This window comes from Orbicella faveolata, unplaced genomic scaffold (genome assembly GCF_042242905.1).
Source record: "Orbicella faveolata isolate gen_17 unplaced genomic scaffold, um_ofav_v1 contig_4, whole genome shotgun sequence".
NCBI classification, from domain to species: Eukaryota; Metazoa; Cnidaria; class Anthozoa; order Scleractinia; family Merulinidae; genus Orbicella; species Orbicella faveolata.
This window is the reverse complement of record NW_028301569.1, coordinates 187,410-207,532: the sequence shown is the minus strand read 5'-3', so window position 1 is coordinate 207,532 and position 20,123 is coordinate 187,410. Positions and strand designations below refer to the sequence as shown.

The 20,123-nt window shown below is 44.8% G+C and overlaps 7 non-coding genes and 33 pseudogenes across 7 annotated transcripts; all 40 read right to left on the bottom strand.

Moving 5' to 3' along the window:
- Positions 1 to 253: 253 nt before the first annotated feature.
- Positions 254 to 372, bottom strand: LOC149100744 (5S ribosomal RNA). The gene has a single exon (XR_016203219.1). It is a non-coding gene; the product is annotated as a 5S ribosomal RNA (ribosomal RNA).
- A 373-nt stretch (positions 373 to 745) lies between these two features.
- On the bottom strand, positions 746 to 864 carry LOC149100743 (5S ribosomal RNA; annotated as a pseudogene).
- Positions 865 to 1,237: 373 nt separating this feature from the next.
- On the bottom strand, positions 1,238 to 1,356 carry LOC149100742 (5S ribosomal RNA; annotated as a pseudogene).
- Positions 1,357 to 1,740: 384 nt separating this feature from the next.
- LOC149100741 (5S ribosomal RNA) lies at positions 1,741 to 1,859 on the bottom strand (annotated as a pseudogene).
- Positions 1,860 to 2,243: 384 nt separating this feature from the next.
- LOC149100740 (5S ribosomal RNA) lies at positions 2,244 to 2,362 on the bottom strand (annotated as a pseudogene).
- Positions 2,363 to 2,745: 383 nt separating this feature from the next.
- LOC149100739 (5S ribosomal RNA) lies at positions 2,746 to 2,864 on the bottom strand (annotated as a pseudogene).
- Positions 2,865 to 3,248: 384 nt separating this feature from the next.
- Positions 3,249 to 3,367, bottom strand: LOC149100738 (5S ribosomal RNA; annotated as a pseudogene).
- Positions 3,368 to 3,751: 384 nt separating this feature from the next.
- On the bottom strand, positions 3,752 to 3,870 carry LOC149100737 (5S ribosomal RNA; annotated as a pseudogene).
- A 384-nt stretch (positions 3,871 to 4,254) lies between these two features.
- Positions 4,255 to 4,373, bottom strand: LOC149100736 (5S ribosomal RNA; annotated as a pseudogene).
- A 384-nt stretch (positions 4,374 to 4,757) lies between these two features.
- On the bottom strand, positions 4,758 to 4,876 carry LOC149100735 (5S ribosomal RNA; annotated as a pseudogene).
- A 384-nt stretch (positions 4,877 to 5,260) lies between these two features.
- LOC149100734 (5S ribosomal RNA) lies at positions 5,261 to 5,379 on the bottom strand (annotated as a pseudogene).
- A 384-nt stretch (positions 5,380 to 5,763) lies between these two features.
- LOC149100733 (5S ribosomal RNA) lies at positions 5,764 to 5,882 on the bottom strand (annotated as a pseudogene).
- A 384-nt stretch (positions 5,883 to 6,266) lies between these two features.
- Positions 6,267 to 6,385, bottom strand: LOC149100732 (5S ribosomal RNA; annotated as a pseudogene).
- A 384-nt stretch (positions 6,386 to 6,769) lies between these two features.
- Positions 6,770 to 6,888, bottom strand: LOC149100731 (5S ribosomal RNA; annotated as a pseudogene).
- A 384-nt stretch (positions 6,889 to 7,272) lies between these two features.
- Positions 7,273 to 7,391, bottom strand: LOC149100730 (5S ribosomal RNA; annotated as a pseudogene).
- A 384-nt stretch (positions 7,392 to 7,775) lies between these two features.
- On the bottom strand, positions 7,776 to 7,894 carry LOC149100729 (5S ribosomal RNA; annotated as a pseudogene).
- Positions 7,895 to 8,278: 384 nt separating this feature from the next.
- LOC149100728 (5S ribosomal RNA) lies at positions 8,279 to 8,397 on the bottom strand (annotated as a pseudogene).
- Positions 8,398 to 8,781: 384 nt separating this feature from the next.
- On the bottom strand, positions 8,782 to 8,900 carry LOC149100727 (5S ribosomal RNA; annotated as a pseudogene).
- A 384-nt stretch (positions 8,901 to 9,284) lies between these two features.
- Positions 9,285 to 9,403, bottom strand: LOC149100726 (5S ribosomal RNA). The gene has a single exon (XR_016203217.1). It is a non-coding gene; the product is annotated as a 5S ribosomal RNA (ribosomal RNA).
- Positions 9,404 to 9,787: 384 nt separating this feature from the next.
- Positions 9,788 to 9,906, bottom strand: LOC149100725 (5S ribosomal RNA; annotated as a pseudogene).
- A 384-nt stretch (positions 9,907 to 10,290) lies between these two features.
- On the bottom strand, positions 10,291 to 10,409 carry LOC149100724 (5S ribosomal RNA; annotated as a pseudogene).
- Positions 10,410 to 10,793: 384 nt separating this feature from the next.
- Positions 10,794 to 10,912, bottom strand: LOC149100723 (5S ribosomal RNA). Its single transcript, XR_016203216.1, has one exon. It is a non-coding gene; the product is annotated as a 5S ribosomal RNA (ribosomal RNA).
- A 384-nt stretch (positions 10,913 to 11,296) lies between these two features.
- Positions 11,297 to 11,415, bottom strand: LOC149100722 (5S ribosomal RNA; annotated as a pseudogene).
- Positions 11,416 to 11,799: 384 nt separating this feature from the next.
- LOC149100721 (5S ribosomal RNA) lies at positions 11,800 to 11,918 on the bottom strand (annotated as a pseudogene).
- Positions 11,919 to 12,302: 384 nt separating this feature from the next.
- Positions 12,303 to 12,421, bottom strand: LOC149100720 (5S ribosomal RNA; annotated as a pseudogene).
- Positions 12,422 to 12,805: 384 nt separating this feature from the next.
- Positions 12,806 to 12,924, bottom strand: LOC149100719 (5S ribosomal RNA; annotated as a pseudogene).
- A 384-nt stretch (positions 12,925 to 13,308) lies between these two features.
- Positions 13,309 to 13,427, bottom strand: LOC149100718 (5S ribosomal RNA; annotated as a pseudogene).
- Positions 13,428 to 13,811: 384 nt separating this feature from the next.
- LOC149100717 (5S ribosomal RNA) lies at positions 13,812 to 13,930 on the bottom strand (annotated as a pseudogene).
- Positions 13,931 to 14,314: 384 nt separating this feature from the next.
- Positions 14,315 to 14,433, bottom strand: LOC149100716 (5S ribosomal RNA; annotated as a pseudogene).
- Positions 14,434 to 14,817: 384 nt separating this feature from the next.
- LOC149100715 (5S ribosomal RNA) lies at positions 14,818 to 14,936 on the bottom strand (annotated as a pseudogene).
- A 384-nt stretch (positions 14,937 to 15,320) lies between these two features.
- LOC149100714 (5S ribosomal RNA) lies at positions 15,321 to 15,439 on the bottom strand (annotated as a pseudogene).
- Positions 15,440 to 15,823: 384 nt separating this feature from the next.
- On the bottom strand, positions 15,824 to 15,942 carry LOC149100713 (5S ribosomal RNA; annotated as a pseudogene).
- A 384-nt stretch (positions 15,943 to 16,326) lies between these two features.
- Positions 16,327 to 16,445, bottom strand: LOC149100712 (5S ribosomal RNA). The gene has a single exon (XR_016203215.1). It is a non-coding gene; the product is annotated as a 5S ribosomal RNA (ribosomal RNA).
- Positions 16,446 to 16,829: 384 nt separating this feature from the next.
- Positions 16,830 to 16,948, bottom strand: LOC149100711 (5S ribosomal RNA; annotated as a pseudogene).
- A 384-nt stretch (positions 16,949 to 17,332) lies between these two features.
- On the bottom strand, positions 17,333 to 17,451 carry LOC149100710 (5S ribosomal RNA). Its single transcript, XR_016203214.1, has one exon. It is a non-coding gene; the product is annotated as a 5S ribosomal RNA (ribosomal RNA).
- A 384-nt stretch (positions 17,452 to 17,835) lies between these two features.
- On the bottom strand, positions 17,836 to 17,954 carry LOC149100709 (5S ribosomal RNA; annotated as a pseudogene).
- Positions 17,955 to 18,338: 384 nt separating this feature from the next.
- Positions 18,339 to 18,457, bottom strand: LOC149100708 (5S ribosomal RNA; annotated as a pseudogene).
- A 384-nt stretch (positions 18,458 to 18,841) lies between these two features.
- On the bottom strand, positions 18,842 to 18,960 carry LOC149100707 (5S ribosomal RNA; annotated as a pseudogene).
- A 384-nt stretch (positions 18,961 to 19,344) lies between these two features.
- LOC149100706 (5S ribosomal RNA) lies at positions 19,345 to 19,463 on the bottom strand. Its single transcript, XR_016203213.1, has one exon. It is a non-coding gene; the product is annotated as a 5S ribosomal RNA (ribosomal RNA).
- Positions 19,464 to 19,847: 384 nt separating this feature from the next.
- On the bottom strand, positions 19,848 to 19,966 carry LOC149100705 (5S ribosomal RNA). The gene has a single exon (XR_016203212.1). It is a non-coding gene; the product is annotated as a 5S ribosomal RNA (ribosomal RNA).
- Positions 19,967 to 20,123: the final 157 nt, after the last annotated feature.

The following is a 20,123-nucleotide window of genomic DNA, read 5'->3' as shown; positions in this document are numbered from 1 at the left end:
CAGCTAAGAGTTCAAATCACAAAAGGGCGCCTCTCCAATGGTCAGTCATCAAAGCCACATTCAAGAGATTGCCTCCAGTGTGCTGCTCAGTGTTGCAGTGCTGTAATCAAACAAGAAAATCTTCTAATATGCTGTCAACTTGCTGGAAAAATAATTCCAAAAAAAAAGACATTATTTGGAAAACAGAGGGATCAATGATGTGGAGGCGTATGGAAATCTTCTCTGAAGAGTCCAGTCCCAAAATGGCTCCAAAAGTCTACAACACGGCGTATTCCCAGGTGGTCACCCAGCCAGGTACTGACGCCGCCCAACAGGACTTGACTTCGGTGATCGGACGAGAACCGGTACGTTCCCTGTGGTGTGGTCGTAGACGAAAGAAACAACTCAAACCTTGCCCAATTGCTTGGACTCTCTTTTAAGTCTCTTAGAAGAATTTCTGTTGTCATGAATTTCCAATTACGTCTCGGCTACTTAACCCAGAGATTCCAAAGCCAGCTAAGAGTTCAAATCACAAAAGGGCGCCTCTCCAATGGTCAGTCATCAAAGCCACATTCAAGAGATTGCCTCCAGTGTGCTGCTCAGTGTTGCAGTGCTGTAATCAAACAAGAAAATCTTCTAATATGCTGTCAACTTGCTGGAAAAATAATTCCAAAAAAAAAGACATTATTTGGAAAACAGAGGGATCAATGATGTGGAGGCGTATGGAAATCTTCTCTGAAGAGTCCAGTCCCAAAATGGCTCCAAAAGTCTACAACACGGCGTATTCCCAGGTGGTCACCCAGCCAGGTACTGACGCCGCCCAACAGGACTTGACTTCGGTCATCGGACGAGAACCGGTACGTTCCCTGTGGTGTGGTCGTAGACGAAAGAAACAACTCAAACCTTGCCCAATTGCTTGGACTCTCTTTTAAGTCTCTTAGAAGAATTTCTGTTGTCATGAATTTCCAATTACGTCTCGGCTACTTAACCCAGAGATTCCAAAGCCAGCTAAGAGTTCAAATCACAAAAGGGCGCCTCTCCAATGGTCAGTCATCAAAGCCACATTCAAGAGATTGCCTCCAGTGTGCTGCTCAGTGTTGCAGTGCTGTAATCAAACAAGAAAATCTTCTAATATGCTGTCAACTTGCTGGAAAAATAATTCCAAAAAAAAAGACATTATTTGGAAAACAGAGGGATCAATGATGTGGAGGCGTATGGAAATCTTCTCTGAAGAGTCCAGTCCCAAAATGGCTCCAAAAGTCTACAACACGGCGTATTCCCAGGTGGTCACCCAGCCAGGTACTGACGCCGCCCAACAGGACTTGACTTCGGTCATCGGACGAGAACCGGTACGTTCCCTGTGGTGTGGTCGTAGACGAAAGAAACAACTCAAACCTTGCCCAATTGCTTGGACTCTCTTTTAAGTCTCTTAGAAGGAAGGCCTTTAATTGCTGTTGTCATGAATTTCCAATTACGTCTCGGCTACTTAACCCAGAGATTCCAAAGCCAGCTAAGACTTCAAATCACAAAAGGGCGATTCTCCAATGGTCAGTCGTCAAAGCCACATTCAAGAGATTGCCTCCAGTGTGCTGCTCAGTGTTGCAGTGCTGTAATCAAACAAGAAAATCTTCTAATATGCTGTCAACTTGCTGGAAAAATAATTCCAAAAAAAAAAGACAACATTTTGAAAACAGAGGGATCAATGATGTGGAGGCGTATGGAAATCTTCTCTGAAGAGTCCAGTCCCAAAATGGCTCCAAAAGTCTAGAACACGGCGTATTCCCAGGTGGTCACCCAGCCAGGTACTGACGCCGCCCAACAGCACTTGACTTCGGTGATCGGACGAGAACCGGTACGTTCCCTGTGGTGTGGTCGTAGACGAAAGAAACAACTCAAACCTTGCCCAATTGCTTGGACTCTCTTTTAAGTCTCTTAGAAGGAAGGCCTTTAATTGCTGTTGTCATGAATTTCCAATTACGTCTCGGCTACTTAACCCAGAGATTCCAAAGCCAGCTAAGACTTCAAATCACAAAAGGGCGATTCTCCAATGGTCAGTCATCAAAGCCACATTCAAGAGATTGCCTCCAGTGTGCTGCTCAGTGTTGCAGTGCTGTAATCAAACAAGAAAATCTTCTAATATGCTGTCAACTTGCTGGAAAAATAATTCCAAAAAAAAAAGACAACATTTTGAAAACAGAGGGATCAATGATGTGGAGGCGTATGGAAATCTTCTCTGAAGAGTCCAGTCCCAAAATGGCTCCAAAAGTCTACAACACGGCGTATTCCCAGGTGGTCACCCAGCCAGGTACTGACGCCGCCCAACAGGACTTGACTTCGGTCATCGGACGAGAACCGGTACGTTCGCTGTGGTGTGGTCGTAGACGAAAGAAACAACTCAAACCTTGCCCAATTGCTTGGACTCTCTTTTAAGTCTCTTAGAAGGAAGGCCTTTAATTGCTGTTGTCATGAATTTCCAATTACGTCTCGGCTACTTAACCCAGAGATTCCAAAGCCAGCTAAGACTTCAAATCACAAAAGGGCGATTCTCCAATGGTCAGTCATCAAAGCCACATTCAAGAGATTGCCTCCAGTGTGCTGCTCAGTGTTGCAGTGCTGTAATCAAACAAGAAAATCTTCTAATATGCTGTCAACTTGCTGGAAAAATAATTCCAAAAAAAAAGACAACATTTTGAAAACAGAGGGATCAATGATGTGGAGGCGTATGGAAATCTTCTCTGAAGAGTCCAGTCCCAAAATGGCTCCAAAAGTCTACAACACGGCGTATTCCCAGGTGGTCACCCAGCCAGGTACTGACGCCGCCCAACAGGACTTGACTTCGGTCATCGGACGAGAACCGGTACGTTCCCTGTGGTGTGGTCGTAGACGAAAGAAACAACTCAAACCTTGCCCAATTGCTTGGACTCTCTTTTAAGTCTCTTAGAAGGAAGGCCTTTAATTGCTGTTGTCATGAATTTCCAATTACGTCTCGGCTACTTAACCCAGAGATTCCAAAGCCAGCTAAGACTTCAAATCACAAAAGGGCGATTCTCCAATGGTCAGTCATCAAAGCCACATTCAAGAGATTGCCTCCAGTGTGCTGCTCAGTGTTGCAGTGCTGTAATCAAACAAGAAAATCTTCTAATATGCTGTCAACTTGCTGGAAAAATAATTCCAAAAAAAAAAGACAACATTTTGAAAACAGAGGGATCAATGATGTGGAGGCGTATGGAAATCTTCTCTGAAGAGTCCAGTCCCAAAATGGCTCCAAAAGTCTACAACACGGCGTATTCCCAGGTGGTCACCCAGCCAGGTACTGACGCCGCCCAACAGGACTTGACTTCGGTCATCGGACGAGAACCGGTACGTTCCCTGTGGTGTGGTCGTAGACGAAAGAAACAACTCAAACCTTGCCCAATTGCTTGGACTCTCTTTTAAGTCTCTTAGAAGGAAGGCCTTTAATTGCTGTTGTCATGAATTTCCAATTACGTCTCGGCTACTTAACCCAGAGATTCCAAAGCCAGCTAAGACTTCAAATCACAAAAGGGCGATTCTCCAATGGTCAGTCATCAAAGCCACATTCAAGAGATTGCCTCCAGTGTGCTGCTCAGTGTTGCAGTGCTGTAATCAAACAAGAAAATCTTCTAATATGCTGTCAACTTGCTGGAAAAATAATTCCAAAAAAAAAAGACAACATTTTGAAAACAGAGGGATCAATGATGTGGAGGCGTATGGAAATCTTCTCTGAAGAGTCCAGTCCCAAAATGGCTCCAAAAGTCTACAACACGGCGTATTCCCAGGTGGTCACCCAGCCAGGTACTGACGCCGCCCAACAGGACTTGACTTCGGTCATCGGACGAGAACCGGTACGTTCCCTGTGGTGTGGTCGTAGACGAAAGAAACAACTCAAACCTTGCCCAATTGCTTGGACTCTCTTTTAAGTCTCTTAGAAGGAAGGCCTTTAATTGCTGTTGTCATGAATTTCCAATTACGTCTCGGCTACTTAACCCAGAGATTCCAAAGCCAGCTAAGACTTCAAATCACAAAAGGGCGATTCTCCAATGGTCAGTCATCAAAGCCACATTCAAGAGATTGCCTCCAGTGTGCTGCTCAGTGTTGCAGTGCTGTAATCAAACAAGAAAATCTTCTAATATGCTGTCAACTTGCTGGAAAAATAATTCCAAAAAAAAAAGACAACATTTTGAAAACAGAGGGATCAATGATGTGGAGGCGTATGGAAATCTTCTCTGAAGAGTCCAGTCCCAAAATGGCTCCAAAAGTCTACAACACGGCGTATTCCCAGGTGGTCACCCAGCCAGGTACTGACGCCGCCCAACAGGACTTGACTTCGGTCATCGGACGAGAACCGGTACGTTCCCTGTGGTGTGGTCGTAGACGAAAGAAACAACTCAAACCTTGCCCAATTGCTTGGACTCTCTTTTAAGTCTCTTAGAAGGAAGGCCTTTAATTGCTGTTGTCATGAATTTCCAATTACGTCTCGGCTACTTAACCCAGAGATTCCAAAGCCAGCTAAGACTTCAAATCACAAAAGGGCGATTCTCCAATGGTCAGTCATCAAAGCCACATTCAAGAGATTGCCTCCAGTGTGCTGCTCAGTGTTGCAGTGCTGTAATCAAACAAGAAAATCTTCTAATATGCTGTCAACTTGCTGGAAAAATAATTCCAAAAAAAAAAGACAACATTTTGAAAACAGAGGGATCAATGATGTGGAGGCGTATGGAAATCTTCTCTGAAGAGTCCAGTCCCAAAATGGCTCCAAAAGTCTACAACACGGCGTATTCCCAGGTGGTCACCCAGCCAGGTACTGACGCCGCCCAACAGGACTTGACTTCGGTCATCGGACGAGAACCGGTACGTTCCCTGTGGTGTGGTCGTAGACGAAAGAAACAACTCAAACCTTGCCCAATTGCTTGGACTCTCTTTTAAGTCTCTTAGAAGGAAGGCCTTTAATTGCTGTTGTCATGAATTTCCAATTACGTCTCGGCTACTTAACCCAGAGATTCCAAAGCCAGCTAAGACTTCAAATCACAAAAGGGCGATTCTCCAATGGTCAGTCATCAAAGCCACATTCAAGAGATTGCCTCCAGTGTGCTGCTCAGTGTTGCAGTGCTGTAATCAAACAAGAAAATCTTCTAATATGCTGTCAACTTGCTGGAAAAATAATTCCAAAAAAAAAAGACAACATTTTGAAAACAGAGGGATCAATGATGTGGAGGCGTATGGAAATCTTCTCTGAAGAGTCCAGTCCCAAAATGGCTCCAAAAGTCTACAACACGGCGTATTCCCAGGTGGTCACCCAGCCAGGTACTGACGCCGCCCAACAGGACTTGACTTCGGTCATCGGACGAGAACCGGTACGTTCCCTGTGGTGTGGTCGTAGACGAAAGAAACAACTCAAACCTTGCCCAATTGCTTGGACTCTCTTTTAAGTCTCTTAGAAGGAAGGCCTTTAATTGCTGTTGTCATGAATTTCCAATTACGTCTCGGCTACTTAACCCAGAGATTCCAAAGCCAGCTAAGACTTCAAATCACAAAAGGGCGATTCTCCAATGGTCAGTCATCAAAGCCACATTCAAGAGATTGCCTCCAGTGTGCTGCTCAGTGTTGCAGTGCTGTAATCAAACAAGAAAATCTTCTAATATGCTGTCAACTTGCTGGAAAAATAATTCCAAAAAAAAAAGACAACATTTTGAAAACAGAGGGATCAATGATGTGGAGGCGTATGGAAATCTTCTCTGAAGAGTCCAGTCCCAAAATGGCTCCAAAAGTCTACAACACGGCGTATTCCCAGGTGGTCACCCAGCCAGGTACTGACGCCGCCCAACAGGACTTGACTTCGGTCATCGGACGAGAACCGGTACGTTCCCTGTGGTGTGGTCGTAGACGAAAGAAACAACTCAAACCTTGCCCAATTGCTTGGACTCTCTTTTAAGTCTCTTAGAAGGAAGGCCTTTAATTGCTGTTGTCATGAATTTCCAATTACGTCTCGGCTACTTAACCCAGAGATTCCAAAGCCAGCTAAGACTTCAAATCACAAAAGGGCGATTCTCCAATGGTCAGTCATCAAAGCCACATTCAAGAGATTGCCTCCAGTGTGCTGCTCAGTGTTGCAGTGCTGTAATCAAACAAGAAAATCTTCTAATATGCTGTCAACTTGCTGGAAAAATAATTCCAAAAAAAAAAGACAACATTTTGAAAACAGAGGGATCAATGATGTGGAGGCGTATGGAAATCTTCTCTGAAGAGTCCAGTCCCAAAATGGCTCCAAAAGTCTACAACACGGCGTATTCCCAGGTGGTCACCCAGCCAGGTACTGACGCCGCCCAACAGGACTTGACTTCGGTCATCGGACGAGAACCGGTACGTTCCCTGTGGTGTGGTCGTAGACGAAAGAAACAACTCAAACCTTGCCCAATTGCTTGGACTCTCTTTTAAGTCTCTTAGAAGGAAGGCCTTTAATTGCTGTTGTCATGAATTTCCAATTACGTCTCGGCTACTTAACCCAGAGATTCCAAAGCCAGCTAAGACTTCAAATCACAAAAGGGCGATTCTCCAATGGTCAGTCATCAAAGCCACATTCAAGAGATTGCCTCCAGTGTGCTGCTCAGTGTTGCAGTGCTGTAATCAAACAAGAAAATCTTCTAATATGCTGTCAACTTGCTGGAAAAATAATTCCAAAAAAAAAAGACAACATTTTGAAAACAGAGGGATCAATGATGTGGAGGCGTATGGAAATCTTCTCTGAAGAGTCCAGTCCCAAAATGGCTCCAAAAGTCTACAACACGGCGTATTCCCAGGTGGTCACCCAGCCAGGTACTGACGCCGCCCAACAGGACTTGACTTCGGTCATCGGACGAGAACCGGTAAGTTCCCTGTGGTGTGGTCGTAGACGAAAGAAACAACTCAAACCTTGCCCAATTGCTTGGACTCTCTTTTAAGTCTCTTAGAAGGAAGGCCTTTAATTGCTGTTGTCATGAATTTCCAATTACGTCTCGGCTACTTAACCCAGAGATTCCAAAGCCAGCTAAGACTTCAAATCACAAAAGGGCGACTCTCCAATGGTCAGTCATCAAAGCCACATTCAAGAGATTGCCTCCAGTGTGCTGCTCAGTGTTGCAGTGCTGTAATCAAACAAGAAAATCTTCTAATATGCTGTCAACTTGCTGGAAAAATAATTCCAAAAAAAAAAGACAACATTTTGAAAACAGAGGGATCAATGATGTGGAGGCGTATGGAAATCTTCTCTGAAGAGTCCAGTCCCAAAATGGCTCCAAAAGTCTACAACACGGCGTATTCCCAGGTGGTCACCCAGCCAGGTACTGACGCCGCCCAACAGGACTTGACTTCGGTCATCGGACGAGAACCGGTACGTTCCCTGTGGTGTGGTCGTAGACGAAAGAAACAACTCAAACCTTGCCCAATTGCTTGGACTCTCTTTTAAGTCTCTTAGAAGGAAGGCCTTTAATTGCTGTTGTCATGAATTTCCAATTACGTCTCGGCTACTTAACCCAGAGATTCCAAAGCCAGCTAAGACTTCAAATCACAAAAGGGCGATTCTCCAATGGTCAGTCATCAAAGCCACATTCAAGAGATTGCCTCCAGTGTGCTGCTCAGTGTTGCAGTGCTGTAATCAAACAAGAAAATCTTCTAATATGCTGTCAACTTGCTGGAAAAATAATTCCAAAAAAAAAAGACAACATTTTGAAAACAGAGGGATCAATGATGTGGAGGCGTATGGAAATCTTCTCTGAAGAGTCCAGTCCCAAAATGGCTCCAAAAGTCTACAACACGGCGTATTCCCAGGTGGTCACCCAGCCAGGTACTGACGCCGCCCAACAGGACTTGACTTCGGTCATCGGACGAGAACCGGTACGTTCCCTGTGGTGTGGTCGTAGACGAAAGAAACAACTCAAACCTTGCCCAATTGCTTGGACTCTCTTTTAAGTCTCTTAGAAGGAAGGCCTTTAATTGCTGTTGTCATGAATTTCCAATTACGTCTCGGCTACTTAACCCAGAGATTCCAAAGCCAGCTAAGACTTCAAATCACAAAAGGGCGATTCTCCAATGGTCAGTCATCAAAGCCACATTCAAGAGATTGCCTCCAGTGTGCTGCTCAGTGTTGCAGTGCTGTAATCAAACAAGAAAATCTTCTAATATGCTGTCAACTTGCTGGAAAAATAATTCCAAAAAAAAAAGACAACATTTTGAAAACAGAGGGATCAATGATGTGGAGGCGTATGGAAATCTTCTCTGAAGAGTCCAGTCCCAAAATGGCTCCAAAAGTCTACAACACGGCGTATTCCCAGGTGGTCACCCAGCCAGGTACTGACGCCGCCCAACAGGACTTGACTTCGGTCATCGGACGAGAACCGCTACGTTCCCTGTGGTGTGGTCGTAGACGAAAGAAACAACTCAAACCTTGCCCAATTGCTTGGACTCTCTTTTAAGTCTCTTAGAAGGAAGGCCTTTAATTGCTGTTGTCATGAATTTCCAATTACGTCTCGGCTACTTAACCCAGAGATTCCAAAGCCAGCTAAGACTTCAAATCACAAAAGGGCGATTCTCCAATGGTCAGTCATCAAAGCCACATTCAAGAGATTGCCTCCAGTGTGCTGCTCAGTGTTGCAGTGCTGTAATCAAACAAGAAAATCTTCTAATATGCTGTCAACTTGCTGGAAAAATAATTCCAAAAAAAAAAGACAACATTTTGAAAACAGAGGGATCAATGATGTGGAGGCGTATGGAAATCTTCTCTGAAGAGTCCAGTCCCAAAATGGCTCCAAAAGTCTACAACACGGCGTATTCCCAGGTGGTCACCCAGCCAGGTACTGACGCCGCCCAACAGGACTTGACTTCGGTCATCGGACGAGAACCGGTACGTTCCCTGTGGTGTGGTCGTAGACGAAAGAAACAACTCAAACCTTGCCCAATTGCTTGGACTCTCTTTTAAGTCTCTTAGAAGGAAGGCCTTTAATTGCTGTTGTCATGAATTTCCAATTACGTCTCGGCTACTTAACCCAGAGATTCCAAAGCCAGCTAAGACTTCAAATCACAAAAGGGCGATTCTCCAATGGTCAGTCATCAAAGCCACATTCAAGAGATTGCCTCCAGTGTGCTGCTCAGTGTTGCAGTGCTGTAATCAAACAAGAAAATCTTCTAATATGCTGTCAACTTGCTGCAAAAATAATTCCAAAAAAAAAAGACAACATTTTGAAAACAGAGGGATCAATGATGTGGAGGCGTATGGAAATCTTCTCTGAAGAGTCCAGTCCCAAAATGGCTCCAAAAGTCTACAACACGGCGTATTCCCAGGTGGTCACCCAGCCAGGTACTGACGCCGCCCAACAGGACTTGACTTCGGTGATCGGACGAGAACCGGTACGTTCCCTGTGGTGTGGTCGTAGACGAAAGAAACAACTCAAACCTTGCCCAATTGCTTGGACTCTCTTTTAAGTCTCTTAGAAGGAAGGCCTTTAATTGCTGTTGTCATGAATTTCCAATTACGTCTCGGCTACTTAACCCAGACATTCCAAAGCCAGCTAAGACTTCAAATCACAAAAGGGCGACTCTCCAATGGTCAGTCATCAAAGCCACATTCAAGAGATTGCCTCCAGTGTGCTGCTCAGTGTTGCAGTGCTGTAATCAAACAAGAAAATCTTCTAATATGCTGTCAACTTGCTGGAAAAATAATTCCAAAAAAAAAAGACAACATTTTGAAAACAGAGGGATCAATGATGTGGAGGCGTATGGAAATCTTCTCTGAAGAGTCCAGTCCCAAAATGGCTCCAAAAGTCTACAACACGGCGTATTCCCAGGTGGTCACCCAGCCAGGTACTGACGCCGCCCAACAGGACTTGACTTCGGTGATCGGACGAGAACCGCTACGTTCCCTGTGGTGTGGTCGTAGACGAAAGAAACAACTCAAACCTTGCCCAATTGCTTGGACTCTCTTTTAAGTCTCTTAGAAGGAAGGCCTTTAATTGCTGTTGTCATGAATTTCCAATTACGTCTCGGCTACTTAACCCAGAGATTCCAAAGCCAGCTAAGACTTCAAATCACAAAAGGGCGATTCTCCAATGGTCAGTCATCAAAGCCACATTCAAGAGATTGCCTCCAGTGTGCTGCTCAGTGTTGCAGTGCTGTAATCAAACAAGAAAATCTTCTAATATGCTGTCAACTTGCTGGAAAAATAATTCCAAAAAAAAAAGACAACATTTTGAAAACAGAGGGATCAATGATGTGGAGGCGTATGGAAATCTTCTCTGAAGAGTCCAGTCCCAAAATGGCTCCAAAAGTCTACAACACGGCGTATTCCCAGGTGGTCACCCAGCCAGGTACTGACGCCGCCCAACAGGACTTGACTTCGGTCATCGGACGAGAACCGGTACGTTCCCTGTGGTGTGGTCGTAGACGAAAGAAACAACTCAAACCTTGCCCAATTGCTTGGACTCTCTTTTAAGTCTCTTAGAAGGAAGGCCTTTAATTGCTGTTGTCATGAATTTCCAATTACGTCTCGGCTACTTAACCCAGAGATTCCAAAGCCAGCTAAGACTTCAAATCACAAAAGGGCGATTCTCCAATGGTCAGTCATCAAAGCCACATTCAAGAGATTGCCTCCAGTGTGCTGCTCAGTGTTGCAGTGCTGTAATCAAACAAGAAAATCTTCTAATATGCTGTCAACTTGCTGGAAAAATAATTCCAAAAAAAAAAGACAACATTTTGAAAACAGAGGGATCAATGATGTGGAGGCGTATGGAAATCTTCTCTGAAGAGTCCAGTCCCAAAATGGCTCCAAAAGTCTACAACACGGCGTATTCCCAGGTGGTCACCCAGCCAGGTACTGACGCCGCCCAACAGGACTTGACTTCGGTGATCGGACGAGAACCGGTACGTTCCCTGTGGTGTGGTCGTAGACGAAAGAAACAACTCAAACCTTGCCCAATTGCTTGGACTCTCTTTTAAGTCTCTTAGAAGGAAGGCCTTTAATTGCTGTTGTCATGAATTTCCAATTACGTCTCGGCTACTTAACCCAGACATTCCAAAGCCAGCTAAGACTTCAAATCACAAAAGGGCGACTCTCCAATGGTCAGTCATCAAAGCCACATTCAAGAGATTGCCTCCAGTGTGCTGCTCAGTGTTGCAGTGCTGTAATCAAACAAGAAAATCTTCTAATATGCTGTCAACTTGCTGGAAAAATAATTCCAAAAAAAAAAGACAACATTTTGAAAACAGAGGGATCAATGATGTGGAGGCGTATGGAAATCTTCTCTGAAGAGTCCAGTCCCAAAATGGCTCCAAAAGTCTACAACACGGCGTATTCCCAGGTGGTCACCCAGCCAGGTACTGACGCCGCCCAACAGGACTTGACTTCGGTCATCGGACGAGAACCGCTACGTTCCCTGTGGTGTGGTCGTAGACGAAAGAAACAACTCAAACCTTGCCCAATTGCTTGGACTCTCTTTTAAGTCTCTTAGAAGGAAGGCCTTTAATTGCTGTTGTCATGAATTTCCAATTACGTCTCGGCTACTTAACCCAGAGATTCCAAAGCCAGCTAAGACTTCAAATCACAAAAGGGCGACTCTCCAATGGTCAGTCATCAAAGCCACATTCAAGAGATTGCCTCCAGTGTGCTGCTCAGTGTTGCAGTGCTGTAATCAAACAAGAAAATCTTCTAATATGCTGTCAACTTGCTGGAAAAATAATTCCAAAAAAAAAAGACAACATTTTGAAAACAGAGGGATCAATGATGTGGAGGCGTATGGAAATCTTCTCTGAAGAGTCCAGTCCCAAAATGGCTCCAAAAGTCTACAACACGGCGTATTCCCAGGTGGTCACCCAGCCAGGTACTGACGCCGCCCAACAGGACTTGACTTCGGTCATCGGACGAGAACCGCTACGTTCCCTGTGGTGTGGTCGTAGACGAAAGAAACAACTCAAACCTTGCCCAATTGCTTGGACTCTCTTTTAAGTCTCTTAGAAGGAAGGCCTTTAATTGCTGTTGTCATGAATTTCCAATTACGTCTCGGCTACTTAACCCAGAGATTCCAAAGCCAGCTAAGACTTCAAATCACAAAAGGGCGACTCTCCAATGGTCAGTCATCAAAGCCACATTCAAGAGATTGCCTCCAGTGTGCTGCTCAGTGTTGCAGTGCTGTAATCAAACAAGAAAATCTTCTAATATGCTGTCAACTTGCTGGAAAAATAATTCCAAAAAAAAAAGACAACATTTTGAAAACAGAGGGATCAATGATGTGGAGGCGTATGGAAATCTTCTCTGAAGAGTCCAGTCCCAAAATGGCTCCAAAAGTCTACAACACGGCGTATTCCCAGGTGGTCACCCAGCCAGGTACTGACGCCGCCCAACAGGACTTGACTTCGGTCATCGGACGAGAACCGCTACGTTCCCTGTGGTGTGGTCGTAGACGAAAGAAACAACTCAAACCTTGCCCAATTGCTTGGACTCTCTTTTAAGTCTCTTAGAAGGAAGGCCTTTAATTGCTGTTGTCATGAATTTCCAATTACGTCTCGGCTACTTAACCCAGAGATTCCAAAGCCAGCTAAGACTTCAAATCACAAAAGGGCGACTCTCCAATGGTCAGTCATCAAAGCCACATTCAAGAGATTGCCTCCAGTGTGCTGCTCAGTGTTGCAGTGCTGTAATCAAACAAGAAAATCTTCTAATATGCTGTCAACTTGCTGGAAAAATAATTCCAAAAAAAAAAGACAACATTTTGAAAACAGAGGGATCAATGATGTGGAGGCGTATGGAAATCTTCTCTGAAGAGTCCAGTCCCAAAATGGCTCCAAAAGTCTACAACACGGCGTATTCCCAGGTGGTCACCCAGCCAGGTACTGACGCCGCCCAACAGGACTTGACTTCGGTCATCGGACGAGAACCGCTACGTTCCCTGTGGTGTGGTCGTAGACGAAAGAAACAACTCAAACCTTGCCCAATTGCTTGGACTCTCTTTTAAGTCTCTTAGAAGGAAGGCCTTTAATTGCTGTTGTCATGAATTTCCAATTACGTCTCGGCTACTTAACCCAGAGATTCCAAAGCCAGCTAAGACTTCAAATCACAAAAGGGCGACTCTCCAATGGTCAGTCATCAAAGCCACATTCAAGAGATTGCCTCCAGTGTGCTGCTCAGTGTTGCAGTGCTGTAATCAAACAAGAAAATCTTCTAATATGCTGTCAACTTGCTGGAAAAATAATTCCAAAAAAAAAAGACAACATTTTGAAAACAGAGGGATCAATGATGTGGAGGCGTATGGAAATCTTCTCTGAAGAGTCCAGTCCCAAAATGGCTCCAAAAGTCTACAACACGGCGTATTCCCAGGTGGTCACCCAGCCAGGTACTGACGCCGCCCAACAGGACTTGACTTCGGTGATCGGACGAGAACCGCTACGTTCCCTGTGGTGTGGTCGTAGACGAAAGAAACAACTCAAACCTTGCCCAATTGCTTGGACTCTCTTTTAAGTCTCTTAGAAGGAAGGCCTTTAATTGCTGTTGTCATGAATTTCCAATTACGTCTCGGCTACTTAACCCAGAGATTCCAAAGCCAGCTAAGACTTCAAATCACAAAAGGGCGACTCTCCAATGGTCAGTCATCAAAGCCACATTCAAGAGATTGCCTCCAGTGTGCTGCTCAGTGTTGCAGTGCTGTAATCAAACAAGAAAATCTTCTAATATGCTGTCAACTTGCTGGAAAAATAATTCCAAAAAAAAAAGACAACATTTTGAAAACAGAGGGATCAATGATGTGGAGGCGTATGGAAATCTTCTCTGAAGAGTCCAGTCCCAAAATGGCTCCAAAAGTCTACAACACGGCGTATTCCCAGGTGGTCACCCAGCCAGGTACTGACGCCGCCCAACAGGACTTGACTTCGGTCATCGGACGAGAACCGGTACGTTCCCTGTGGTGTGGTCGTAGACGAAAGAAACAACTCAAACCTTGCCCAATTGCTTGGACTCTCTTTTAAGTCTCTTAGAAGGAAGGCCTTTAATTGCTGTTGTCATGAATTTCCAATTACGTCTCGGCTACTTAACCCAGAGATTCCAAAGCCAGCTAAGACTTCAAATCACAAAAGGGCGATTCTCCAATGGTCAGTCATCAAAGCCACATTCAAGAGATTGCCTCCAGTGTGCTGCTCAGTGTTGCAGTGCTGTAATCAAACAAGAAAATCTTCTAATATGCTGTCAACTTGCTGGAAAAATAATTCCAAAAAAAAAAGACAACATTTTGAAAACAGAGGGATCAATGATGTGGAGGCGTATGGAAATCTTCTCTGAAGAGTCCAGTCCCAAAATGGCTCCAAAAGTCTACAACACGGCGTATTCCCAGGTGGTCACCCAGCCAGGTACTGACGCCGCCCAACAGGACTTGACTTCGGTCATCGGACGAGAACCGGTACGTTCCCTGTGGTGTGGTCGTAGACGAAAGAAACAACTCAAACCTTGCCCAATTGCTTGGACTCTCTTTTAAGTCTCTTAGAAGGAAGGCCTTTAATTGCTGTTGTCATGAATTTCCAATTACGTCTCGGCTACTTAACCCAGAGATTCCAAAGCCAGCTAAGACTTCAAATCACAAAAGGGCGATTCTCCAATGGTCAGTCATCAAAGCCACATTCAAGAGATTGCCTCCAGTGTGCTGCTCAGTGTTGCAGTGCTGTAATCAAACAAGAAAATCTTCTAATATGCTGTCAACTTGCTGGAAAAATAATTCCAAAAAAAAAAGACAACATTTTGAAAACAGAGGGATCAATGATGTGGAGGCGTATGGAAATCTTCTCTGAAGAGTCCAGTCCCAAAATGGCTCCAAAAGTCTACAACACGGCGTATTCCCAGGTGGTCACCCAGCCAGGTACTGACGCCGCCCAACAGGACTTGACTTCGGTCATCGGACGAGAACCGGTACGTTCCCTGTGGTGTGGTCGTAGACGAAAGAAACAACTCAAACCTTGCCCAATTGCTTGTACTCTCTTTCAAGTCTCTTAGAAGGAAGGCCTTTAATTGCTGTTGTCATGAATTTCCAATTACGTCTCGGCTACTTAACCGAGAGATTCCAAAGCCAGCTAAGACTTCAAATCACAAAAGGGCGACTCTCCAATGGTCAGTCATCAAAGCCACATTCAAGAGATTGCCTCCAGTGTGCTGCTCAGTGTTGCAGTGCTGTAATCAAACAAGAAAATCTTCTAATATGCTGTCAACTTGCTGGAAAAATAATTCCAAAAAAAAAAGACAACATTTTGAAAACAGAGGGATCAATGATGTGGAGGCGTATGGAAATCTTCTCTGAAGAGTCCAGTCCCAAAATGGCTCCAAAAGTCTACAACACGGCGTATTCCCAGGTGGTCACCCAGCCAGGTACTGACGCCGCCCAACAGGACTTGACTTCGGTCATCGGACGAGAACCGGTACGTTCCCTGTGGTGTGGTCGTAGACGAAAGAAACAACTCAAACCTTGCCCAATTGCTTGGACTCTCTTTTAAGTCTCTTAGAAGGAAGGCCTTTAATTGCTGTTGTCATGAATTTCCAATTACGTCTCGGCTACTTAACCCAGAGATTCCAAAGCCAGCTAAGACTTCAAATCACAAAAGGGCGACTCTCCAATGGTCAGTCATCAAAGCCACATTCAAGAGATTGCCTCCAGTGTGCTGCTCAGTGTTGCAGTGCTGTAATCAAACAAGAAAATCTTCTAATATGCTGTCAACTTGCTGGAAAAATAATTCCAAAAAAAAAAGACAACATTTTGAAAACAGAGGGATCAATGATGTGGAGGCGTATGGAAATCTTCTCTGAAGAGTCCAGTCCCAAAATGGCTCCAAAAGTCTACAACACGGCGTATTCCCAGGTGGTCACCCAGCCAGGTACTGACGCCGCCCAACAGGACTTGACTTCGGTGATCGGACGAGAACCGCTACGTTCCCTGTGGTGTGGTCGTAGACGAAAGAAACAACTCAAACCTTGCCCAATTGTTTGGACTCTCTTTTAAGTCTCTTAGAAGGAAGGCCTTTAATTGCTGTTGTCATGAATTTCCAATTACGTCTCGGCTACTTAACCCAGAGATTCCAAAGCCAGCTAAGACTTCAAATCACAAAAGGGCGATTCTCCAATGGTCAGTCATCAAGGCCACATTCAAGAGATTGCCTCCAGTGTGCTGCTCAGTGTTGCAGTGCTGTAATCAAACAAGAAAATCTTCTAATATGCTGTCAACTTGCTGGAAAAATAGTTCCAAAAAAAAAAGACAACATTTTGAAAACAGAGGGATCAATGATGTGGAGGCGTATGGAAATCTTCTCTGAAGAGTCCAGTCCCAAAATGGCTCCAAAAGTCTACAACACGGCGTATTCCCAGGTGGTCACCCAGCCAGGTACTGACGCCGCCCAACAGGACTTGACTTCGGTGATCGGACGAGAACCGGTACGTTCCCTGTGGTGTGGTCGTAGACGAAAGAAACAACTCAAACCTTGCCCAATTGCTTGGACTCTCTTTTAAGTCTCTTAGAAGGAAGGCCTTTAATTGCTGTTGTCATGAATTTCCAATTACGTCTCGGCTACTTAACCCAGAGATTCCAAAGCCAGCTAAGACTTCAAATCACAAAAGGGCGATTCTCCAATGGTCAGTCATCAAAGCCACATTCAAGAGATTGCCTCCAGTGTGCTGCTCAGTGTTGCAGTGCTGTAATCAAACAAGAAAATCTTCTAATATGCTGTCAACTTGCTGGAAAAATAGTTCCAAAAAAAAAAGACAACATTTTGAAAACAGAGGGATCAATGATGTGGAGGCGTATGGAAATCTTCTCTGAAGAGTCCAGTCCCAAAATGGCTCCAAAAGTCTACAACACGGCGTATTCCCAGGTGGTCACCCAGCCAGGTACTGACGCCGCCCAACAGGACTTGACTTCGGTCATCGGACGAGAACCGGTACGTTCCCTGTGGTGTGGTCGTAGACGAAAGAAATAACTCAAACCTTGCCCAATTGCTTGGACTCTCTTTTAAGTCTCTTAGAAGGAAGGCCTTTAATTGCTGTTGTCATGAATTTCCAATTACGTCTCGGCTACTTAACCCAGAGATTCCAAAGCCAGCTAAGACTTCAAATCACAAAAGGGCGACTCTCCAATGGTCAGTCATCAAAGCCACATTCAAGAGATTGCCTCCAGTGTGCTGCTCAGTGTTGCAGTGCTGTAATCAAACAAGAAAATCTTCTAATATGCTGTCAACTTGCTGGAAAAATAATTCCAAAAAAAAAAGACAACATTTTGAAAACAGAGGGATCAATGATGTGGAGGCGTATGGAAATCTTCTCTGAAGAGTCCAGTCCCAAAATGGCTCCAAAAGTCTACAACACGGCGTATTCCCAGGTGGTCACCCAGCCAGGTACTGACGCCGCCCAACAGGACTTGACTTCGGTGATCGGACGAGAACCGGTACGTTCCCTGTGGTGTGGTCGTAGACGAAAGAAACAACTCAAACCTTGCCCAATTGCTTGGACTCTCTTTTAAGTCTCTTAGAAGGAAGGCCTTTAATTGCTGTTGTCATGAATTTCCAATTACGTCTCGGCTACTTAACCCAGAGATTCCAAAGCCAGCTAAGACTTCAAATCACAAAAGGGCGATTCTCCAATGGTCAGTCATCAAAGCCACATTCAAGAGATTGCCTCCAGTGTGCTGCTCAGTGTTGCAGTGCTGTAATCAAACAAGAAAATCTTCTAATATGCTGTCAACTTGCTGGAAAAATAATTCCAAAAAAAAAAGACAACATTTTGAAAACAGAGGGATCAATGATGTGGAGGCGTATGGAAATCTTCTCTGAAGAGTCCAGTCCCAAAATGGCTCCAAAAGTCTACAACACGGCGTATTCCCAGGTGGTCACCCAGCCAGGTACTGACGCCGCCCAACAGGACTTGACTTCGGTCATCGGACGAGAACCGCTACGTTCCCTGTGGTGTGGTCGTAGACGAAAGAAACAACTCAAACCTTGCCCAATTGCTTGGACTCTCTTTTAAGTCTCTTAGAAGGAAGGCCTTTAATTGCTGTTGTCATGAATTTCCAATTACGTCTCGGCTACTTAACCCAGAGATTCCAAAGCCAGCTAAGACTTCAAATCACAAAAGGGCGACTCTCCAATGGTCAGTCGTCAAAGCCACATTCAAGAGATTGCCTCCAGTGTGCTGCTCAGTGTTGCACTGCTGTAATCAAACAAGAAAATCTTCTAATATGCTGTCAACTTGCTGGAAAAATAATTCCAAAAAAAAAAGACAACATTTTGAAAACAGAGGGATCAATGATGTGGAGGCGTATGGAAATCTTCTCTGAAGAGTCCAGTCCCAAAATGGCTCCAAAAGTCTACAACACGGCGTATTCCCAGGTGGTCACCCAGCCAGGTACTGACGCCGCCCAACAGGACTTGACTTCGGTCATCGGACGAGAACCGCTACGTTCCCTGTGGTGTGGTCGTAGACGAAAGAAACAACTCAAACCTTGCCCAATTGCTTGGACTCTCTTTTAAGTCTCTTAGAAGGAAGGCCTTTAATTGCTGTTGTCATGAATTTCCAATTACGTCTCGGCTACTTAACCCAGAGATTCCAAAGCCAGCTAAGACTTCAAATCACAAAAGGGCGACTCTCCAATGGTCAGTCATCAAAGCCACATTCAAGAGATTGCCTCCAGTGTGCTGCTCAGTGTTGCAGTGCTGTAATCAAACAAGAAAATCTTCTAATATGCTGTCAACTTGCTGGAAAAATAATTCCAAAAAAAAAAGACAACATTTTGAAAACAGAGGGATCAATGATGTGGAGGCGTATGGAAATCTTCTCTGAAGAGTCCAGTCCCAAAATGGCTCCAAAAGTCTACAACACGGCGTATTCCCAGGTGGTCACCCAGCCAGGTACTGACGCCGCCCAACAGGACTTGACTTCGGTCATCGGACGAGAACCGCTACGTTCCCTGTGGTGTGGTCGTAGACGAAAGAAACAACTCAAACCTTGCCCAATTGCTTGGACTCTCTTTTAAGTCTCTTAGAAGGAAGGCCTTTAATTGCTGTTGTCATGAATTTCCAATTACGTCTCGGCTACTTAACCCAGAGATTCCAAAGCCAGCTAAGACTTCAAATCACAAAAGGGCGACTCTCCAATGGTCAGTCGTCAAAGCCACATTCAAGAGATTGCCTCCAGTGTGCTGCTCAGTGTTGCAGTGCTGTAATCAAACAAGAAAATCTTCTAATATGCTGTCAACTTGCTGGAAAAATAATTCCAAAAAAAAAAGACAACATTTTGAAAACAGAGGGATCAATGATGTGGAGGCGTATGGAAATCTTCTCTGAAGAGTCCAGTCCCAAAATGGCTCCAAAAGTCTACAACACGGCGTATTCCCAGGTGGTCACCCAGCCAGGTACTGACGCCGCCCAACAGGACTTGACTTCGGTGATCGGACGAGAACCGGTACGTTCCCTGTGGTGTGGTCGTAGACGAAAGAAACAACTCAAACCTTGCCCAATTGCTTGGACTCTCTTTTAAGTCTCTTAGAAGGAAGGCCTTTAATTGCTGTTGTCATGAATTTCCAATTACGTCTCGGCTACTTAACCCAGAGATTCCAAAGCCAGCTAAGACTTCAAATCACAAAAGGGCGACTCTCCAATGGTCAGTCATCAAAGCCACATTCAAGAGATTGCCTCCAGTGTGCTGCTCAGTGTTGCAGTGCTGTAATCAAACAAGAAAATCTTCTAATATGCTGTCAACTTGCTGGAAAAATAATTCCAAAAAAAAAAGACAACATTTTGAAAACAGAGGGATCAATGATGTGGAGGCGTATGGAAATCTTCTCTGAAGAGTCCAGTCCCAAAATGGCTCCAAAAGTCTACAACACGGCGTATTCCCAGGTGGTCACCCAGCCAGGTACTGACGCCGCCCAACAGGACTTGACTTCGGTGATCGGACGAGAACCGGTACGTTCCCTGTGGTGTGGTCGTAGACGAAAGAAACAACTCAAACCTTGCCCAATTGCTTGGACTCTCTTTTAAGTCTCTTAGAAGGAAGGCCTTTAATTGCTGTTGTCATGAATTTCCAATTACGTCTCGGCTACTTAACCCAGAGATTCCAAAGCCAGCTAAGACTTCAAATCACAAAAGGG